Source organism: Bos grunniens, chromosome 21, assembly GCF_055505025.1.
Source record: "Bos grunniens cultivar Pamir isolate PY7600 chromosome 21, Bosgru_T2T1.0, whole genome shotgun sequence".
Lineage (NCBI taxonomy): Eukaryota > Metazoa > Chordata > Mammalia > Artiodactyla > Bovidae > Bos > Bos grunniens.
In genome coordinates this window covers 68,540,873-68,559,470 of record NC_141185.1, presented here as the reverse complement: position 1 = coordinate 68,559,470, position 18,598 = coordinate 68,540,873, and the positions used below count along the sequence as shown (strand labels likewise).

Below are 18,598 nucleotides of genomic sequence, written 5' to 3'. Positions count from 1 at the left end.
CAGAGGACAGGGCATTGCTTGTCCTTAGGGGGCTGGGTGAAAGGTGACCTTTGTGGCCTTGTTGTCCCACTGCCAGTAGAAGGACTCTCAAAGGGCATCTTTGGTGCCTTGAAGAGTTGCAATAAAGAGGCCAAGGAACCAGCCCAGTGGGTAGTTACGTGGTGTACACACATGCCCCTTGGCCGCCATTTGTCCCTTCGGCCTGGAATTATCAAGATTCCCTAAGGTTGGGGCCAGCCGGCCAGCCCTGATAGCACCCATGTGTTTGCCCCCCTGGCAGTGAGGCATCAACCTTTGAGGACCACCACAGTTGTGATAGACATTGCTCATTGGTTGGCATACCAAGGCTGCCTCAGTGTAGGAGACAACAGCTCCCATGGCACTATGGCAGAGACCTGGCACATCCACGGTCTTCCCTGGCAGGTCTTCTGAAGTCTTCCTGAAAGCATCCCTGGTGATCTGTGAGCCCTTGGTCGTGTTGCCCGCCTTCTTCCTGTGGGTCTTGCTGGATGCTCATTGTCCCTGTGAGCCGAGGCCCTGGAGGCTTCAGATTTAGGTGAGTCGCCCTTTGTTGCATAATGAATTCAATTTGGACCAAGCCCTGCATTATGAGAGCTTTCTCTAGGGTGTGGTCAGTACCCAGGGCCCTGCAGGCTGTAGATTTGAGGATAATCTGGCCAGGAAAGGAATCCCGTTTCTGTGGGAGTGACCCCTGGTTCCTGGTACCTGAGGATGACCAGGTTCCATCTTGCAGTTTCCAGGGGAGGCTGGACTTTGATTGGGGCTGACTGGCAGGCAGATACGCATGCCCTGAATTCTTTTCCTATTGGAGGGTGCAGTGGGCCATATCTGCCCTAGTGCCAAGTTCTCCTTACTGTGCAGTTGTCTGGGAAAATTTTCTTGTTAGGTAGGAGGTGGGACTTGTGACAAGGACCCCTGAGCTATAGTAGTAGCTCACGTAGTCTCAGGGTATGTGGCATTCACACAGATTCTCCGCAAAGGTGACCCTGGGCAGTCAGGTCTCTGCGTTGGTCAGAGATCATGGTTCATGGAGATTGGGAGCCTAGAGCCTATGTCAACAGCCCCTCAGTGAAATTTTGCATGGATCTTGTGGAAGATGCCAAGTGTCATCCCATTTCGTGGGATGGTGGGAGGTCAGGACTCCATGGAGGTGGCACGCATGTTCATACTGCAGGGCCTTTGCATGCGGTCTCTGAGACTTGGATACCCAGACAGATTTCCAGACACACACCCAAAATGCTGAGAATGCATTTTTATTGGTACACCAGAATGCAGGCACTCAAGCTCACATCGAATCCCGTGCTACCCTTGCACGCTTGGTCAGAAAGACACCCACATGCACTTGAGCCTCATTTGCCGCACTCTTTTGAAAGATAGGTAACCAGTCGTCTGTAAAGGATCAATATAGTTGGGGTGCAGATACAGGCCTTCCCCTAGTGAAACACTTGCATCAATATTAGTGAGAGACCAAGTACACATCTTAAGCATTCCTGTGCTTTCTGTCCACTTGTCAGGTGAAGTTGCCAGGTATGACTGTCCATCAGCCAGGAGATGAACCCCCACCCGTGAGGCAGTGACTCAAGGTGCAAGGGAGTCCGGCAAGAAGTGTGGCGCACCCGAGTTGCTGCCACTGCTTTTTGGATCACCCAGCACGGTACGGCTTCTCCTGCCCCAAGACGTGTCGTGAATTTCAGGTTTCCTGGGACTGCCTGAGTGGTTGTACGTATAGAGGGACCGTTCCTCTTGCTGAGAAGCCTGAGGGCTCTGAGTTCCCCTGGCTGCTGGAGGACTCTCGGGTCACTGGCTCCTCCTGGGAGCAGCCCTTGCTGCCGTGAGGAGGTGGGCAGCAAGCCAGCACGTGCTCGGATCGATGATGACACCCTCACATGCATTCCTTGGAAAATCTGAACAAAATGAGTGAGAACTCACTACCGTCTCCTCATCGAAACTGAGGTCCAGCACGTTGCCTCCCTTGGGGTTGAGGGTGGGACTGGTTAGCAGTGAGGGCGTCTCCGACTGTGTCACACACACGCATGGAGGAGCCAGGTCACCACCATTTGCGAGGCTCCCGTCTGAGGGTGGGGCCATGTACAGATATTCTAGCGGCCCTCTTGGAATACAAGGTCCATGTAAAGGCACTGAGGAGCATAGAGCCATCTGGCTTGTCCAGTGGTGGTAGGTGTCGCAGTAGATCCTAGCCTCAAGACAGTTGACGTCTTAGCTTGGAAAGGTGCATTTTGTCCTGATTCCTGCTGCAGATGCACTAATTGGGGCTCTGGTGATGTCGATTCTAAAGCAATGAAGCTTCTGTGGTTTGTGATTGGAGCCCCAGGTCAGATCTGAGGCCCTCGCCGTTGCATCCCTTTGGGTTGCTGAGATTCCTGAGTGCCATGTGGGCTGCAGTGGCTGCAGAGACCTGGGGGAATGGTGGCAGTTGTGAAAGTTAATAGGCCCATTTCTGCCCTTGGCAGTGCCTGAATTGCAACTCCTGTCACATGCTTGAGTCTTGGAGGTCGCCATGGACTATGCTGTGGTCCTAGGCCTGCATTCCTCCTGCAGGTTGGCCAGAGGCCCAGAGAAGAATGTTTGTGCAGGTGAGGAAAAGTGCAGTGTGATTTACTGGGACAGTATGTCCGCTGAGGCTTGCAGGCACTGTTGTTCTGTTTTCAGTAATACAGTGGGGTCCTTTTGGAGCTGCCATCAGCTGGGTACAGAGGACAGGGCATTGCTTGTCCTTAGGGGGCTGGGTGAAAGGTGACCTTTGTGGCCTTGTTGTCCCACTGCCAGTAGAAGGACTCTCAAAGGGCATCTTTGGTGCCTTGAAGAGTTGCAATAAAGAGGCCAAGGAACCAGCCCAGTGGGTAGTTACGTGGTGTACACACATGCCCCTTGGCCGCCATTTGTCCCTTCGGCCTGGAATTATCAAGATTCCCTAAGGTTGGGGCCAGCCGGCCAGCCCTGATAGCACCCATGTGTTTGCCCCCCTGGCAGTGAGGCATCAACCTTTGAGGACCACCACAGTTGTGATAGACATTGCTCATTGGTTGGCATACCAAGGCTGCCTCAGTGTAGGAGACAACAGCTCCCATGGCACTATGGCAGAGACCTGGCACATCCACGGTCTTCCCTGGCAGGTCTTCTGAAGTCTTCCTGAAAGCATCCCTGGTGATCTGTGAGCCCTTGGTCGTGTTGCCCGCCTTCTTCCTGTGGGTCTTGCTGGATGCTCATTGTCCCTGTGAGCCGAGGCCCTGGAGGCTTCAGATTTAGGTGAGTCGCCCTTTGTTGCATAATGAATTCAATTTGGACCAAGCCCTGCATTATGAGAGCTTTCTCTAGGGTGTGGTCAGTACCCAGGGCCCTGCAGGCTGTAGATTTGAGGATAATCTGGCCAGGAAAGGAATCCCGTTTCTGTGGGAGTGACCCCTGGTTCCTGGTACCTGAGGATGACCAGGTTCCATCTTGCAGTTTCCAGGGGAGGCTGGACTTTGATTGGGGCTGACTGGCAGGCAGATACGCATGCCCTGAATTCTTTTCCTATTGGAGGGTGCAGTGGGCCATATCTGCCCTAGTGCCAAGTTCTCCTTACTGTGCAGTTGTCTGGGAAAATTTTCTTGTTAGGTAGGAGGTGGGACTTGTGACAAGGACCCCTGAGCTATAGTAGTAGCTCACGTAGTCTCAGGGTATGTGGCATTCACACAGATTCTCCGCAAAGGTGACCCTGGGCAGTCAGGTCTCTGCGTTGGTCAGAGATCATGGTTCATGGAGATTGGGAGCCTAGAGCCTATGTCAACAGCCCCTCAGTGAAATTTTGCATGGATCTTGTGGAAGATGCCAAGTGTCATCCCATTTCGTGGGATGGTGGGAGGTCAGGACTCCATGGAGGTGGCACGCATGTTCATACTGCAGGGCCTTTGCATGCGGTCTCTGAGACTTGGATACCCAGACAGATTTCCAGACACACACCCAAAATGCTGAGAATGCATTTTTATTGGTACACCAGAATGCAGGCACTCAAGCTCACATCGAATCCCGTGCTACCCTTGCACGCTTGGTCAGAAAGACACCCACATGCACTTGAGCCTCATTTGCCGCACTCTTTTGAAAGATAGGTAACCAGTCGTCTGTAAAGGATCAATATAGTTGGGGTGCAGATACAGGCCTTCCCCTAGTGAAACACTTGCATCAATATTAGTGAGAGACCAAGTACACATCTTAAGCATTCCTGTGCTTTCTGTCCACTTGTCAGGTGAAGTTGCCAGGTATGACTGTCCATCAGCCAGGAGATGAACCCCCACCCGTGAGGCAGTGACTCAAGGTGCAAGGGAGTCCGGCAAGAAGTGTGGCGCACCCGAGTTGCTGCCACTGCTTTTTGGATCACCCAGCACGGTACGGCTTCTCCTGCCCCAAGACGTGTCGTGAATTTCAGGTTTCCTGGGACTGCCTGAGTGGTTGTACGTATAGAGGGACCGTTCCTCTTGCTGAGAAGCCTGAGGGCTCTGAGTTCCCCTGGCTGCTGGAGGACTCTCGGGTCACTGGCTCCTCCTGGGAGCAGCCCTTGCTGCCGTGAGGAGGTGGGCAGCAAGCCAGCACGTGCTCGGATCGATGATGACACCCTCACATGCATTCCTTGGAAAATCTGAACAAAATGAGTGAGAACTCACTACCGTCTCCTCATCGAAACTGAGGTCCAGCACGTTGCCTCCCTTGGGGTTGAGGGTGGGACTGGTTAGCAGTGAGGGCGTCTCCGACTGTGTCACACACACGCATGGAGGAGCCAGGTCACCACCATTTGCGAGGCTCCCGTCTGAGGGTGGGGCCATGTACAGATATTCTAGCGGCCCCCTTGGAATACAAGGTCCATGTAAAGGCACTGAGGAGCATAGAGCCATCTGGCTTGTCCAGTGGTGGTAGGTGTCGCAGTAGATCCTAGCCTCAAGACAGTTGACGTCTTAGCTTGGAAAGGTGCATTTTGTCCTGATTCCTGCTGCAGATGCACTAATTGGGGCTCTGGTGATGTCGATTCTAAAGCAATGAAGCTTCTGTGGTTTGTGATTGGAGCCCCAGGTCAGATCTGAGGCCCTCGCCGTTGCATCCCTTTGGGTTGCTGAGATTCCTGAGTGCCATGTGGGCTGCAGTGGCTGCAGAGACCTGGGGGAATGGTGGCAGTTGTGAAAGTTAATAGGCCCATTTCTGCCCTTGGCAGTGCCTGAATTGCAACTCCTGTCACATGCTTGAGTCTTGGAGGTCGCCATGGACTATGCTGTGGTCCTAGGCCTGCATTCCTCCTGCAGGTTGGCCAGAGGCCCAGAGAAGAATGTTTGTGCAGGTGAGGAAAAGTGCAGTGTGATTTACTGGGACAGTATGTCCGCTGAGGCTTGCAGGCACTGTTGTTCTGTTTTCAGTAATACAGTGGGGTCCTTTTGGAGCTGCCATCAGCTGGGTACAGAGGACAGGGCATTGCTTGTCCTTAGGGGGCTGGGTGAAAGGTGACCTTTGTGGCCTTGTTGTCCCACTGCCAGTAGAAGGACTCTCAAAGGGCATCTTTGGTGCCTTGAAGAGTTGCAATAAAGAGGCCAAGGAACCAGCCCAGTGGGTAGTTACGTGGTGTACACACATGCCCCTTGGCCGCCATTTGTCCCTTCGGCCTGGAATTATCAAGATTCCCTAAGGTTGGGGCCAGCCGGCCAGCCCTGATAGCACCCATGTGTTTGCCCCCCTGGCAGTGAGGCATCAACCTTTGAGGACCACCACAGTTGTGATAGACATTGCTCATTGGTTGGCATACCAAGGCTGCCTCAGTGTAGGAGACAACAGCTCCCATGGCACTAAGGCAGAGACCTGGCACATCCACGGTCTTCCCTGGCAGGTCTTCTGAAGTCTTCCTGAAAGCATCCCTGGTGATCTGTGAGCCCTTGGTCGTGTTGCCCGCCTTCTTCCTGTGGGTCTTGCTGGATGCTCATTGTCCCTGTGAGCCGAGGCCCTGGAGGCTTCAGATTTAGGTGAGTCGCCCTTTGTTGCATAATGAATTCAATTTGGACCAAGCCCTGCATTATGAGAGCTTTCTCTAGGGTGTGGTCAGTACCCAGGGCCCTGCAGGCTGTAGATTTGAGGATAATCTGGCCAGGAAAGGAATCCCGTTTCTGTGGGAGTGACCCCTGGTTCCTGGTACCTGAGGATGACCAGGTTCCATCTTGCAGTTTCCAGGGGAGGCTGGACTTTGATTGGGGCTGACTGGCAGGCAGATACGCATGCCCTGAATTCTTTTCCTATTGGAGGGCGCAGTGGGCCATATCTGCCCTAGTGCCAAGTTCTCCTTACTGTGCAGTTGTCTGGGAAAATTTTCTTGTTAGGTAGGAGGTGGGACTTGTGACAAGGACCCCTGAGCTATAGTAGTAGCTCACGTAGTCTCAGGGTATGTGGCATTCACACAGATTCTCCGCAAAGGTGACCCTGGGCAGTCAGGTCTCTGCGTTGGTCAGAGATCATGGTTCATGGAGATTGGGAGCCTAGAGCCTATGTCAACAGCCCCTCAGTGAAATTTTGCATGGATCTTGTGGAAGATGCCAAGTGTCATCCCATTTCGTGGGATGGTGGGAGGTCAGGACTCCATGGAGGTGGCACGCATGTTCATACTGCAGGGCCTTTGCATGCGGTCTCTGAGACTTGGATACCCAGACAGATTTCCAGACACACACCCAAAATGCTGAGAATGCATTTTTATTGGTACACCAGAATGCAGGCACTCAAGCTCACATCGAATCCCGTGCTACCCTTGCACGCTTGGTCAGAAAGACACCCACATGCACTTGAGCCTCATTTGCCGCACTCTTTTGAAAGATAGGTAACCAGTCGTCTGTAAAGGATCAATATAGTTGGGGTGCAGATACAGGCCTTCCCCTAGTGAAACACTTGCATCAATATTAGTGAGAGACCAAGTACACATCTTAAGCATTCCTGTGCTTTCTGTCCACTTGTCAGGTGAAGTTGCCAGGTATGACTGTCCATCAGCCAGGAGATGAACCCCCACCCGTGAGGCAGTGACTCAAGGTGCAAGGGAGTCCGGCAAGAAGTGTGGCGCACCCGAGTTGCTGCCACTGCTTTTTGGATCACCCAGCACGGTACGGCTTCTCCTGCCCCAAGACGTGTCGTGAATTTCAGGTTTCCTGGGACTGCCTGAGTGGTTGTACGTATAGAGGGACCGTTCCTCTTGCTGAGAAGCCTGAGGGCTCTGAGTTCCCCTGGCTGCTGGAGGACTCTCGGGTCACTGGCTCCTCCTGGGAGCAGCCCTTGCTGCCGTGAGGAGGTGGGCAGCAAGCCAGCACGTGCTCGGATCGATGATGACACCCTCACATGCATTCCTTGGAAAATCTGAACAAAATGAGTGAGAACTCACTACCGTCTCCTCATCGAAACTGAGGTCCAGCACGTTGCCTCCCTTGGGGTTGAGGGTGGGACTGGTTAGCAGTGAGGGCGTCTCCGACTGTGTCACACACACGCATGGAGGAGCCAGGTCACCACCATTTGCGAGGCTCCCGTCTGAGGGTGGGGCCATGTACAGATATTCTAGCGGCCCCCTTGGAATACAAGGTCCATGTAAAGGCACTGAGGAGCATAGAGCCATCTGGCTTGTCCAGTGGTGGTAGGTGTCGCAGTAGATCCTAGCCTCAAGACAGTTGACGTCTTAGCTTGGAAAGGTGCATTTTGTCCTGATTCCTGCTGCAGATGCACTAATTGGGGCTCTGGTGATGTCGATTCTAAAGCAATGAAGCTTCTGTGGTTTGTGATTGGAGCCCCAGGTCAGATCTGAGGCCCTCGCCGTTGCATCCCTTTGGGTTGCTGAGATTCCTGAGTGCCATGTGGGCTGCAGTGGCTGCAGAGACCTGGGGGAATGGTGGCAGTTGTGAAAGTTAATAGGCCCATTTCTGCCCTTGGCAGTGCCTGAATTGCAACTCCTGTCACATGCTTGAGTCTTGGAGGTCGCCATGGACTATGCTGTGGTCCTAGGCCTGCATTCCTCCTGCAGGTTGGCCAGAGGCCCAGAGAAGAATGTTTGTGCAGGTGAGGAAAAGTGCAGTGTGATTTACTGGGACAGTATGTCCGCTGAGGCTTGCAGGCACTGTTGTTCTGTTTTCAGTAATACAGTGGGGTCCTTTTGGAGCTGCCATCAGCTGGGTACAGAGGACAGGGCATTGCTTGTCCTTAGGGGGCTGGGTGAAAGGTGACCTTTGTGGCCTTGTTGTCCCACTGCCAGTAGAAGGACTCTCAAAGGGCATCTTTGGTGCCTTGAAGAGTTGCAATAAAGAGGCCAAGGAACCAGCCCAGTGGGTAGTTACGTGGTGTACACACATGCCCCTTGGCCGCCATTTGTCCCTTCGGCCTGGAATTATCAAGATTCCCTAAGGTTGGGGCCAGCCGGCCAGCCCTGATAGCACCCATGTGTTTGCCCCCCTGGCAGTGAGGCATCAACCTTTGAGGACCACCACAGTTGTGATAGACATTGCTCATTGGTTGGCATACCAAGGCTGCCTCAGTGTAGGAGACAACAGCTCCCATGGCACTAAGGCAGAGACCTGGCACATCCACGGTCTTCCCTGGCAGGTCTTCTGAAGTCTTCCTGAAAGCATCCCTGGTGATCTGTGAGCCCTTGGTCGTGTTGCCCGCCTTCTTCCTGTGGGTCTTGCTGGATGCTCATTGTCCCTGTGAGCCGAGGCCCTGGAGGCTTCAGATTTAGGTGAGTCGCCCTTTGTTGCATAATGAATTCAATTTGGACCAAGCCCTGCATTATGAGAGCTTTCTCTAGGGTGTGGTCAGTACCCAGGGCCCTGCAGGCTGTAGATTTGAGGATAATCTGGCCAGGAAAGGAATCCCGTTTCTGTGGGAGTGACCCCTGGTTCCTGGTACCTGAGGATGACCAGGTTCCATCTTGCAGTTTCCAGGGGAGGCTGGACTTTGATTGGGGCTGACTGGCAGGCAGATACGCATGCCCTGAATTCTTTTCCTATTGGAGGGCGCAGTGGGCCATATCTGCCCTAGTGCCAAGTTCTCCTTACTGTGCAGTTGTCTGGGAAAATTTTCTTGTTAGGTAGGAGGTGGGACTTGTGACAAGGACCCCTGAGCTATAGTAGTAGCTCACGTAGTCTCAGGGTATGTGGCATTCACACAGATTCTCCGCAAAGGTGACCCTGGGCAGTCAGGTCTCTGCGTTGGTCAGAGATCATGGTTCATGGAGATTGGGAGCCTAGAGCCTACGTCAACAGCCCCTCAGTGAAATTTTGCATGGATCTTGTGGAAGATGCCAAGTGTCATCCCATTTCGTGGGATGGTGGGAGGTCAGGACTCCATGGAGGTGGCACGCATGTTCATACTGCAGGGCCTTTGCATGCGGTCTCTGAGACTTGGATACCCAGACAGATTTCCAGACACACACCCAAAATGCTGAGAATGCATTTTTATTGGTACACCAGAATGCAGGCACTCAAGCTCACATCGAATCCCGTGCTACCCTTGCACGCTTGGTCAGAAAGACACCCACATGCACTTGAGCCTCATTTGCCGCACTCTTTTGAAAGATAGGTAACCAGTCGTCTGTAAAGGATCAATATAGTTGGGGTGCAGATACAGGCCTTCCCCTAGTGAAACACTTGCATCAATATTAGTGAGAGACCAAGTACACATCTTAAGCATTCCTGTGCTTTCTGTCCACTTGTCAGGTGAAGTTGCCAGGTATGACTGTCCATCAGCCAGGAGATGAACCCCCACCCGTGAGGCAGTGACTCAAGGTGCAAGGGAGTCCGGCAAGAAGTGTGGCGCACCCGAGTTGCTGCCACTGCTTTTTGGATCACCCAGCACGGTACGGCTTCTCCTGCCCCAAGACGTGTCGTGAATTTCAGGTTTCCTGGGACTGCCTGAGTGGTTGTACGTATAGAGGGACCGTTCCTCTTGCTGAGAAGCCTGAGGGCTCTGAGTTCCCCTGGCTGCTGGAGGACTCTCGGGTCACTGGCTCCTCCTGGGAGCAGCCCTTGCTGCTGTGAGGAGGTGGGCAGCAAGCCAGCACGTGCTCGGATCGATGATGACACCCTCACATGCATTCCTTGGAAAATCTGAACAAAATGAGTGAGAACTCACTACCGTCTCCTCATCGAAACTGAGGTCCAGCACGTTGCCTCCCTTGGGGTTGAGGGTGGGACTGGTTAGCAGTGAGGGCGTCTCCGACTGTGTCACACACACGCATGGAGGAGCCAGGTCACCACCATTTGCGAGGCTCCCGTCTGAGGGTGGGGCCATGTACAGATATTCTAGCGGCCCCCTTGGAATACAAGGTCCATGTAAAGGCACTGAGGAGCATAGAGCCATCTGGCTTGTCCAGTGGTGGTAGGTGTCGCAGTAGATCCTAGCCTCAAGACAGTTGACGTCTTAGCTTGGAAAGGTGCATTTTGTCCTGATTCCTGCTGCAGATGCACTAATTGGGGCTCTGGTGATGTCGATTCTAAAGCAATGAAGCTTCTGTGGTTTGTGATTGGAGCCCCAGGTCAGATCTGAGGCCCTCGCCGTTGCATCCCTTTGGGTTGCTGAGATTCCTGAGTGCCATGTGGGCTGCAGTGGCTGCAGAGACCTGGGGGAATGGTGGCAGTTGTGAAAGTTAATAGGCCCATTTCTGCCCTTGGCAGTGCCTGAATTGCAACTCCTGTCACATGCTTGAGTCTTGGAGGTCGCCATGGACTATGCTGTGGTCCTAGGCCTGCATTCCTCCTGCAGGTTGGCCAGAGGCCCAGAGAAGAATGTTTGTGCAGGTGAGGAAAAGTGCAGTGTGATTTACTGGGACAGTATGTCCGCTGAGGCTTGCAGGCACTGTTGTTCTGTTTTCAGTAATACAGTGGGGTCCTTTTGGAGCTGCCATCAGCTGGGTACAGAGGACAGGGCATTGCTTGTCCTTAGGGGGCTGGGTGAAAGGTGACCTTTGTGGCCTTGTTGTCCCACTGCCAGTAGAAGGACTCTCAAAGGGCATCTTTGGTGCCTTGAAGAGTTGCAATAAAGAGGCCAAGGAACCAGCCCAGTGGGTAGTTACGTGGTGTACACACATGCCCCTTGGCCGCCATTTGTCCCTTCGGCCTGGAATTATCAAGATTCCCTAAGGTTGGGGCCAGCCGGCCAGCCCTGATAGCACCCATGTGTTTGCCCCCCTGGCAGTGAGGCATCAACCTTTGAGGACCACCACAGTTGTGATAGACATTGCTCATTGGTTGGCATACCAAGGCTGCCTCAGTGTAGGAGACAACAGCTCCCATGGCACTATGGCAGAGACCTGGCACATCCACGGTCTTCCCTGGCAGGTCTTCTGAAGTCTTCCTGAAAGCATCCCTGGTGATCTGTGAGCCCTTGGTCGTGTTGCCCGCCTTCTTCCTGTGGGTCTTGCTGGATGCTCATTGTCCCTGTGAGCCGAGGCCCTGGAGGCTTCAGATTTAGGTGAGTCGCCCTTTGTTGCATAATGAATTCAATTTGGACCAAGCCCTGCATTATGAGAGCTTTCTCTAGGGTGTGGTCAGTACCCAGGGCCCTGCAGGCTGTAGATTTGAGGATAATCTGGCCAGGAAAGGAATCCCGTTTCTGTGGGAGTGACCCCTGGTTCCTGGTACCTGAGGATGACCAGGTTCCATCTTGCAGTTTCCAGGGGAGGCTGGACTTTGATTGGGGCTGACTGGCAGGCAGATACGCATGCCCTGAATTCTTTTCCTATTGGAGGGTGCAGTGGGCCATATCTGCCCTAGTGCCAAGTTCTCCTTACTGTGCAGTTGTCTGGGAAAATTTTCTTGTTAGGTAGGAGGTGGGACTTGTGACAAGGACCCCTGAGCTATAGTAGTAGCTCACGTAGTCTCAGGGTATGTGGCATTCACACAGATTCTCCGCAAAGGTGACCCTGGGCAGTCAGGTCTCTGCGTTGGTCAGAGATCATGGTTCATGGAGATTGGGAGCCTAGAGCCTACGTCAACAGCCCCTCAGTGAAATTTTGCATGGATCTTGTGGAAGATGCCAAGTGTCATCCCATTTCGTGGGATGGTGGGAGGTCAGGACTCCATGGAGGTGGCACGCATGTTCATACTGCAGGGCCTTTGCATGCGGTCTCTGAGACTTGGATACCCAGACAGATTTCCAGACACACACCCAAAATGCTGAGAATGCATTTTTATTGGTACACCAGAATGCAGGCACTCAAGCTCACATCGAATCCCGTGCTACCCTTGCACGCTTGGTCAGAAAGACACCCACATGCACTTGAGCCTCATTTGCCGCACTCTTTTGAAAGATAGGTAACCAGTCGTCTGTAAAGGATCAATATAGTTGGGGTGCAGATACAGGCCTTCCCCTAGTGAAACACTTGCATCAATATTAGTGAGAGACCAAGTACACATCTTAAGCATTCCTGTGCTTTCTGTCCACTTGTCAGGTGAAGTTGCCAGGTATGACTGTCCATCAGCCAGGAGATGAACCCCCACCCGTGAGGCAGTGACTCAAGGTGCAAGGGAGTCCGGCAAGAAGTGTGGCGCACCCGAGTTGCTGCCACTGCTTTTTGGATCACCCAGCACGGTACGGCTTCTCCTGCCCCAAGACGTGTCGTGAATTTCAGGTTTCCTGGGACTGCCTGAGTGGTTGTACGTATAGAGGGACCGTTCCTCTTGCTGAGAAGCCTGAGGGCTCTGAGTTCCCCTGGCTGCTGGAGGACTCTCGGGTCACTGGCTCCTCCTGGGAGCAGCCCTTGCTGCCGTGAGGAGGTGGGCAGCAAGCCAGCACGTGCTCGGATCGATGATGACACCCTCACATGCATTCCTTGGAAAATCTGAACAAAATGAGTGAGAACTCACTACCGTCTCCTCATCGAAACTGAGGCCCAGCACGTTGCCTCCCTTGGGGTTGAGGGTGGGACTGGTTAGCAGTGAGGGCGTCTCCGACTGTGTCACACACACGCATGGAGGAGCCAGGTCACCACCATTTGCGAGGCTCCCGTCTGAGGGTGGGGCCATGTACAGATATTCTAGCGGCCCCCTTGGAATACAAGGTCCATGTAAAGGCACTGAGGAGCATAGAGCCATCTGGCTTGTCCAGTGGTGGTAGGTGTCGCAGTAGATCCTAGCCTCAAGACAGTTGACGTCTTAGCTTGGAAAGGTGCATTTTGTCCTGATTCCTGCTGCAGATGCACTAATTGGGGCTCTGGTGATGTCGATTCTAAAGCAATGAAGCTTCTGTGGTTTGTGATTGGAGCCCCAGGTCAGATCTGAGGCCCTCGCCGTTGCATCCCTTTGGGTTGCTGAGATTCCTGAGTGCCATGTGGGCTGCAGTGGCTGCAGAGACCTGGGGGAATGGTGGCAGTTGTGAAAGTTAATAGGCCCATTTCTGCCCTTGGCAGTGCCTGAATTGCAACTCCTGTCACATGCTTGAGTCTTGGAGGTCGCCATGGACTATGCTGTGGTCCTAGGCCTGCATTCCTCCTGCAGGTTGGCCAGAGGCCCAGAGAAGAATGTTTGTGCAGGTGAGGAAAAGTGCAGTGTGATTTACTGGGACAGTATGTCCGCTGAGGCTTGCAGGCACTGTTGTTCTGTTTTCAGTAATACAGTGGGGTCCTTTTGGAGCTGCCATCAGCTGGGTACAGAGGACAGGGCATTGCTTGTCCTTAGGGGGCTGGGTGAAAGGTGACCTTTGTGGCCTTGTTGTCCCACTGCCAGTAGAAGGACTCTCAAAGGGCATCTTTGGTGCCTTGAAGAGTTGCAATAAAGAGGCCAAGGAACCAGCCCAGTGGGTAGTTACGTGGTGTACACACATGCCCCTTGGCCGCCATTTGTCCCTTCGGCCTGGAATTATCAAGATTCCCTAAGGTTGGGGCCAGCCGGCCAGCCCTGATAGCACCCATGTGTTTGCCCCCCTGGCAGTGAGGCATCAACCTTTGAGGACCACCACAGTTGTGATAGACATTGCTCATTGGTTGGCATACCAAGGCTGCCTCAGTGTAGGAGACAACAGCTCCCATGGCACTATGGCAGAGACCTGGCACATCCACGGTCTTCCCTGGCAGGTCTTCTGAAGTCTTCCTGAAAGCATCCCTGGTGATCTGTGAGCCCTTGGTCGTGTTGCCCGCCTTCTTCCTGTGGGTCTTGCTGGATGCTCATTGTCCCTGTGAGCCGAGGCCCTGGAGGCTTCAGATTTAGGTGAGTCGCCCTTTGTTGCATAATGAATTCAATTTGGACCAAGCCCTGCATTATGAGAGCTTTCTCTAGGGTGTGGTCAGTACCCAGGGCCCTGCAGGCTGTAGATTTGAGGATAATCTGGCCAGGAAAGGAATCCCGTTTCTGTGGGAGTGACCCCTGGTTCCTGGTACCTGAGGATGACCAGGTTCCATCTTGCAGTTTCCAGGGGAGGCTGGACTTTGATTGGGGCTGACTGGCAGGCAGATACGCATGCCCTGAATTCTTTTCCTATTGGAGGGTGCAGTGGGCCATATCTGCCCTAGTGCCAAGTTCTCCTTACTGTGCAGTTGTCTGGGAAAATTTTCTTGTTAGGTAGGAGGTGGGACTTGTGACAAGGACCCCTGAGCTATAGTAGTAGCTCACGTAGTCTCAGGGTATGTGGCATTCACACAGATTCTCCGCAAAGGTGACCCTGGGCAGTCAGGTCTCTGCGTTGGTCAGAGATCATGGTTCATGGAGATTGGGAGCCTAGAGCCTACGTCAACAGCCCCTCAGTGAAATTTTGCATGGATCTTGTGGAAGATGCCAAGTGTCATCCCATTTCGTGGGATGGTGGGAGGTCAGGACTCCATGGAGGTGGCACGCATGTTCATACTGCAGGGCCTTTGCATGCGGTCTCTGAGACTTGGATACCCAGACAGATTTCCAGACACACACCCAAAATGCTGAGAATGCATTTTTATTGGTACACCAGAATGCAGGCACTCAAGCTCACATCGAATCCCGTGCTACCCTTGCACGCTTGGTCAGAAAGACACCCACATGCACTTGAGCCTCATTTGCCGCACTCTTTTGAAAGATAGGTAACCAGTCGTCTGTAAAGGATCAATATAGTTGGGGTGCAGATACAGGCCTTCCCCTAGTGAAACACTTGCATCAATATTAGTGAGAGACCAAGTACACATCTTAAGCATTCCTGTGCTTTCTGTCCACTTGTCAGGTGAAGTTGCCAGGTATGACTGTCCATCAGCCAGGAGATGAACCCCCACCCGTGAGGCAGTGACTCAAGGTGCAAGGGAGTCCGGCAAGAAGTGTGGCGCACCCGAGTTGCTGCCACTGCTTTTTGGATCACCCAGCACGGTACGGCTTCTCCTGCCCCAAGACGTGTCGTGAATTTCAGGTTTCCTGGGACTGCCTGAGTGGTTGTACGTATAGAGGGACCGTTCCTCTTGCTGAGAAGCCTGAGGGCTCTGAGTTCCCCTGGCTGCTGGAGGACTCTCGGGTCACTGGCTCCTCCTGGGAGCAGCCCTTGCTGCCGTGAGGAGGTGGGCAGCAAGCCAGCACGTGCTCGGATCGATGATGACACCCTCACATGCATTCCTTGGAAAATCTGAACAAAATGAGTGAGAACTCACTACCGTCTCCTCATCGAAACTGAGGCCCAGCACGTTGCCTCCCTTGGGGTTGAGGGTGGGACTGGTTAGCAGTGAGGGCGTCTCCGACTGTGTCACACACACGCATGGAGGAGCCAGGTCACCACCATTTGCGAGGCTCCCGTCTGAGGGTGGGGCCATGTACAGATATTCTAGCGGCCCCCTTGGAATACAAGGTCCATGTAAAGGCACTGAGGAGCATAGAGCCATCTGGCTTGTCCAGTGGTGGTAGGTGTCGCAGTAGATCCTAGCCTCAAGACAGTTGACGTCTTAGCTTGGAAAGGTGCATTTTGTCCTGATTCCTGCTGCAGATGCACTAATTGGGGCTCTGGTGATGTCGATTCTAAAGCAATGAAGCTTCTGTGGTTTGTGATTGGAGCCCCAGGTCAGATCTGAGGCCCTCGCCGTTGCATCCCTTTGGGTTGCTGAGATTCCTGAGTGCCATGTGGGCTGCAGTGGCTGCAGAGACCTGGGGGAATGGTGGCAGTTGTGAAAGTTAATAGGCCCATTTCTGCCCTTGGCAGTGCCTGAATTGCAACTCCTGTCACATGCTTGAGTCTTGGAGGTCGCCATGGACTATGCTGTGGTCCTAGGCCTGCATTCCTCCTGCAGGTTGGCCAGAGGCCCAGAGAAGAATGTTTGTGCAGGTGAGGAAAAGTGCAGTGTGATATACTGGGACAGTATGTCCGCTGAGGCTTGCAGGCACTGTTGTTCTGTTTTCAGTAATACAGTGGGGTCCTTTTGGAGCTGCCATCAGCTGGGTACAGAGGACAGGGCATTGCTTGTCCTTAGGGGGCTGGGTGAAAGGTGACCTTTGTGGCCTTGTTGTCCCACTGCCAGTAGAAGGACTCTCAAAGGGCATCTTTGGTGCCTTGAAGAGTTGCAATAAAGAGGCCAAGGAACCAGCCCAGTGGGTAGTTACGTGGTGTACACACATGCCCCTTGGCCGCCATTTGTCCCTTCGGCCTGGAATTATCAAGATTCCCTAAGGTTGGGGCCAGCCGGCCAGCCCTGATAGCACCCATGTGTTTGCCCCCCTGGCAGTGAGGCATCGACCTTTGAGGACCACCACAGTTGTGATAGACATTGCTCATTGGTTGGCATACCAAGGCTGCCTCAGTGTAGGAGACAACAGCTCCCATGGCACTATGGCAGAGACCTGGCACATCCACGGTCTTCCCTGGCAGGTCTTCTGAAGTCTTCCTGAAAGCATCCCTGGTGATCTGTGAGCCCTTGGTCGTGTTGCCCGCCTTCTTCCTGTGGGTCTTGCTGGATGCTCATTGTCCCTGTGAGCCGAGGCCCTGGAGGCTTCAGATTTAGGTGAGTCGCCCTTTGTTGCATAATGAATTCAATTTGGACCAAGCCCTGCATTATGAGAGCTTTCTCTAGGGTGTGGTCAGTACCCAGGGCCCTGCAGGCTGTAGATTTGAGGATAATCTGGCCAGGAAAGGAATCCCGTTTCTGTGGGAGTGACCCCTGGTTCCTGGTACCTGAGGATGACCAGGTTCCATCTTGCAGTTTCCAGGGGAGGCTGGACTTTGATTGGGGCTGACTGGCAGGCAGATACGCATGCCCTGAATTCTTTTCCTATTGGAGGGTGCAGTGGGCCATATCTGCCCTAGTGCCAAGTTCTCCTTACTGTGCAGTTGTCTGGGAAAATTTTCTTGTTAGGTAGGAGGTGGGACTTGTGACAAGGACCCCTGAGCTATAGTAGTAGCTCACGTAGTCTCAGGGTATGTGGCATTCACACAGATTCTCCGCAAAGGTGACCCTGGGCAGTCAGGTCTCTGCGTTGGTCAGAGATCATGGTTCATGGAGATTGGGAGCCTAGAGCCTACGTCAACAGCCCCTCAGTGAAATTTTGCATGGATCTTGTGGAAGATGCCAAGTGTCATCCCATTTCGTGGGATGGTGGGAGGTCAGGACTCCATGGAGGTGGCACGCATGTTCATACTGCAGGGCCTTTGCATGCGGTCTCTGAGACTTGGATACCCAGACAGATTTCCAGACACACACCCAAAATGCTGAGAATGCATTTTTATTGGTACACCAGAATGCAGGCACTCAAGCTCACATCGAATCCCGTGCTACCCTTGCACGCTTGGTCAGAAAGACACCCACATGCACTTGAGCCTCATTTGCCGCACTCTTTTGAAAGATAGGTAACCAGTCGTCTGTAAAGGATCAATATAGTTGGGGTGCAGATACAGGCCTTCCCCTAGTGAAACACTTGCATCAATATTAGTGAGAGACCAAGTACACATCTTAAGCATTCCTGTGCTTTCTGTCCACTTGTCAGGTGAAGTTGCCAGGTATGACTGTCCATCAGCCAGGAGATGAACCCCCACCCGTGAGGCAGTGACTCAAGGTGCAAGGGAGTCCGGCAAGAAGTGTGGCGCACCCGAGTTGCTGCCACTGCTTTTTGGATCACCCAGCACGGTACGGCTTCTCCTGCCCCAAGACGTGTCGTGAATTTCAGGTTTCCTGGGACTGCCTGAGTGGTTGTACGTATAGAGGGACCGTTCCTCTTGCTGAGAAGCCTGAGGGCTCTGAGTTCCCCTGGCTGCTGGAGGACTCTCGGGTCACTGGCTCCTCCTGGGAGCAGCCCTTGCTGCCGTGAGGAGGTGGGCAGCAAGCCAGCACGTGCTCGGATCGATGATGACACCCTCACATGCATTCCTTGGAAAATCTGAACAAAATGAGTGAGAACTCACTACCGTCTCCTCATCGAAACTGAGGTCCAGCACGTTGCCTCCCTTGGGGTTGAGGGTGGGACTGGTTAGCAGTGAGGGCGTCTCCGACTGTGTCACACACACGCATGGAGGAGCCAGGTCACCACCATTTGCGAGGCTCCCGTCTGAGGGTGGGGCCATGTACAGATATTCTAGCGGCCCCCTTGGAATACAAGGTCCATGTAAAGGCACTGAGGAGCATAGAGCCATCTGGCTTGTCCAGTGGTGGTAGGTGTCG

At 53.4% G+C, this 18,598-nt stretch overlaps 7 non-coding genes across 7 annotated transcripts; all 7 read left to right on the top strand.

Moving 5' to 3' along the window:
* The first annotated feature begins 1,885 nt into the window (after positions 1–1,885).
* On the top strand, positions 1,886–1,978 carry LOC147349922 (small nucleolar RNA SNORD116). The gene has a single exon (XR_015150680.1). It is a non-coding gene; the product is annotated as a small nucleolar RNA SNORD116 (small nucleolar RNA).
* A 2,639-nt stretch (positions 1,979–4,617) lies between these two features.
* LOC147349921 (small nucleolar RNA SNORD116) lies at positions 4,618–4,710 on the top strand. Its single transcript, XR_015150679.1, has one exon. It is a non-coding gene; the product is annotated as a small nucleolar RNA SNORD116 (small nucleolar RNA).
* A 2,639-nt stretch (positions 4,711–7,349) lies between these two features.
* Positions 7,350–7,442, top strand: LOC147349920 (small nucleolar RNA SNORD116). Its single transcript, XR_015150678.1, has one exon. It is a non-coding gene; the product is annotated as a small nucleolar RNA SNORD116 (small nucleolar RNA).
* A 2,639-nt stretch (positions 7,443–10,081) lies between these two features.
* LOC147349919 (small nucleolar RNA SNORD116) lies at positions 10,082–10,174 on the top strand. Its single transcript, XR_015150677.1, has one exon. It is a non-coding gene; the product is annotated as a small nucleolar RNA SNORD116 (small nucleolar RNA).
* Positions 10,175–12,813: 2,639 nt separating this feature from the next.
* LOC147349918 (small nucleolar RNA SNORD116) lies at positions 12,814–12,906 on the top strand. Its single transcript, XR_015150729.1, has one exon. It is a non-coding gene; the product is annotated as a small nucleolar RNA SNORD116 (small nucleolar RNA).
* Positions 12,907–15,545: 2,639 nt separating this feature from the next.
* On the top strand, positions 15,546–15,638 carry LOC147349917 (small nucleolar RNA SNORD116). Its single transcript, XR_015150728.1, has one exon. It is a non-coding gene; the product is annotated as a small nucleolar RNA SNORD116 (small nucleolar RNA).
* Positions 15,639–18,277: 2,639 nt separating this feature from the next.
* LOC147349916 (small nucleolar RNA SNORD116) lies at positions 18,278–18,370 on the top strand. The gene has a single exon (XR_015150676.1). It is a non-coding gene; the product is annotated as a small nucleolar RNA SNORD116 (small nucleolar RNA).
* The last annotated feature ends 228 nt before the right edge of the window (positions 18,371–18,598 follow it).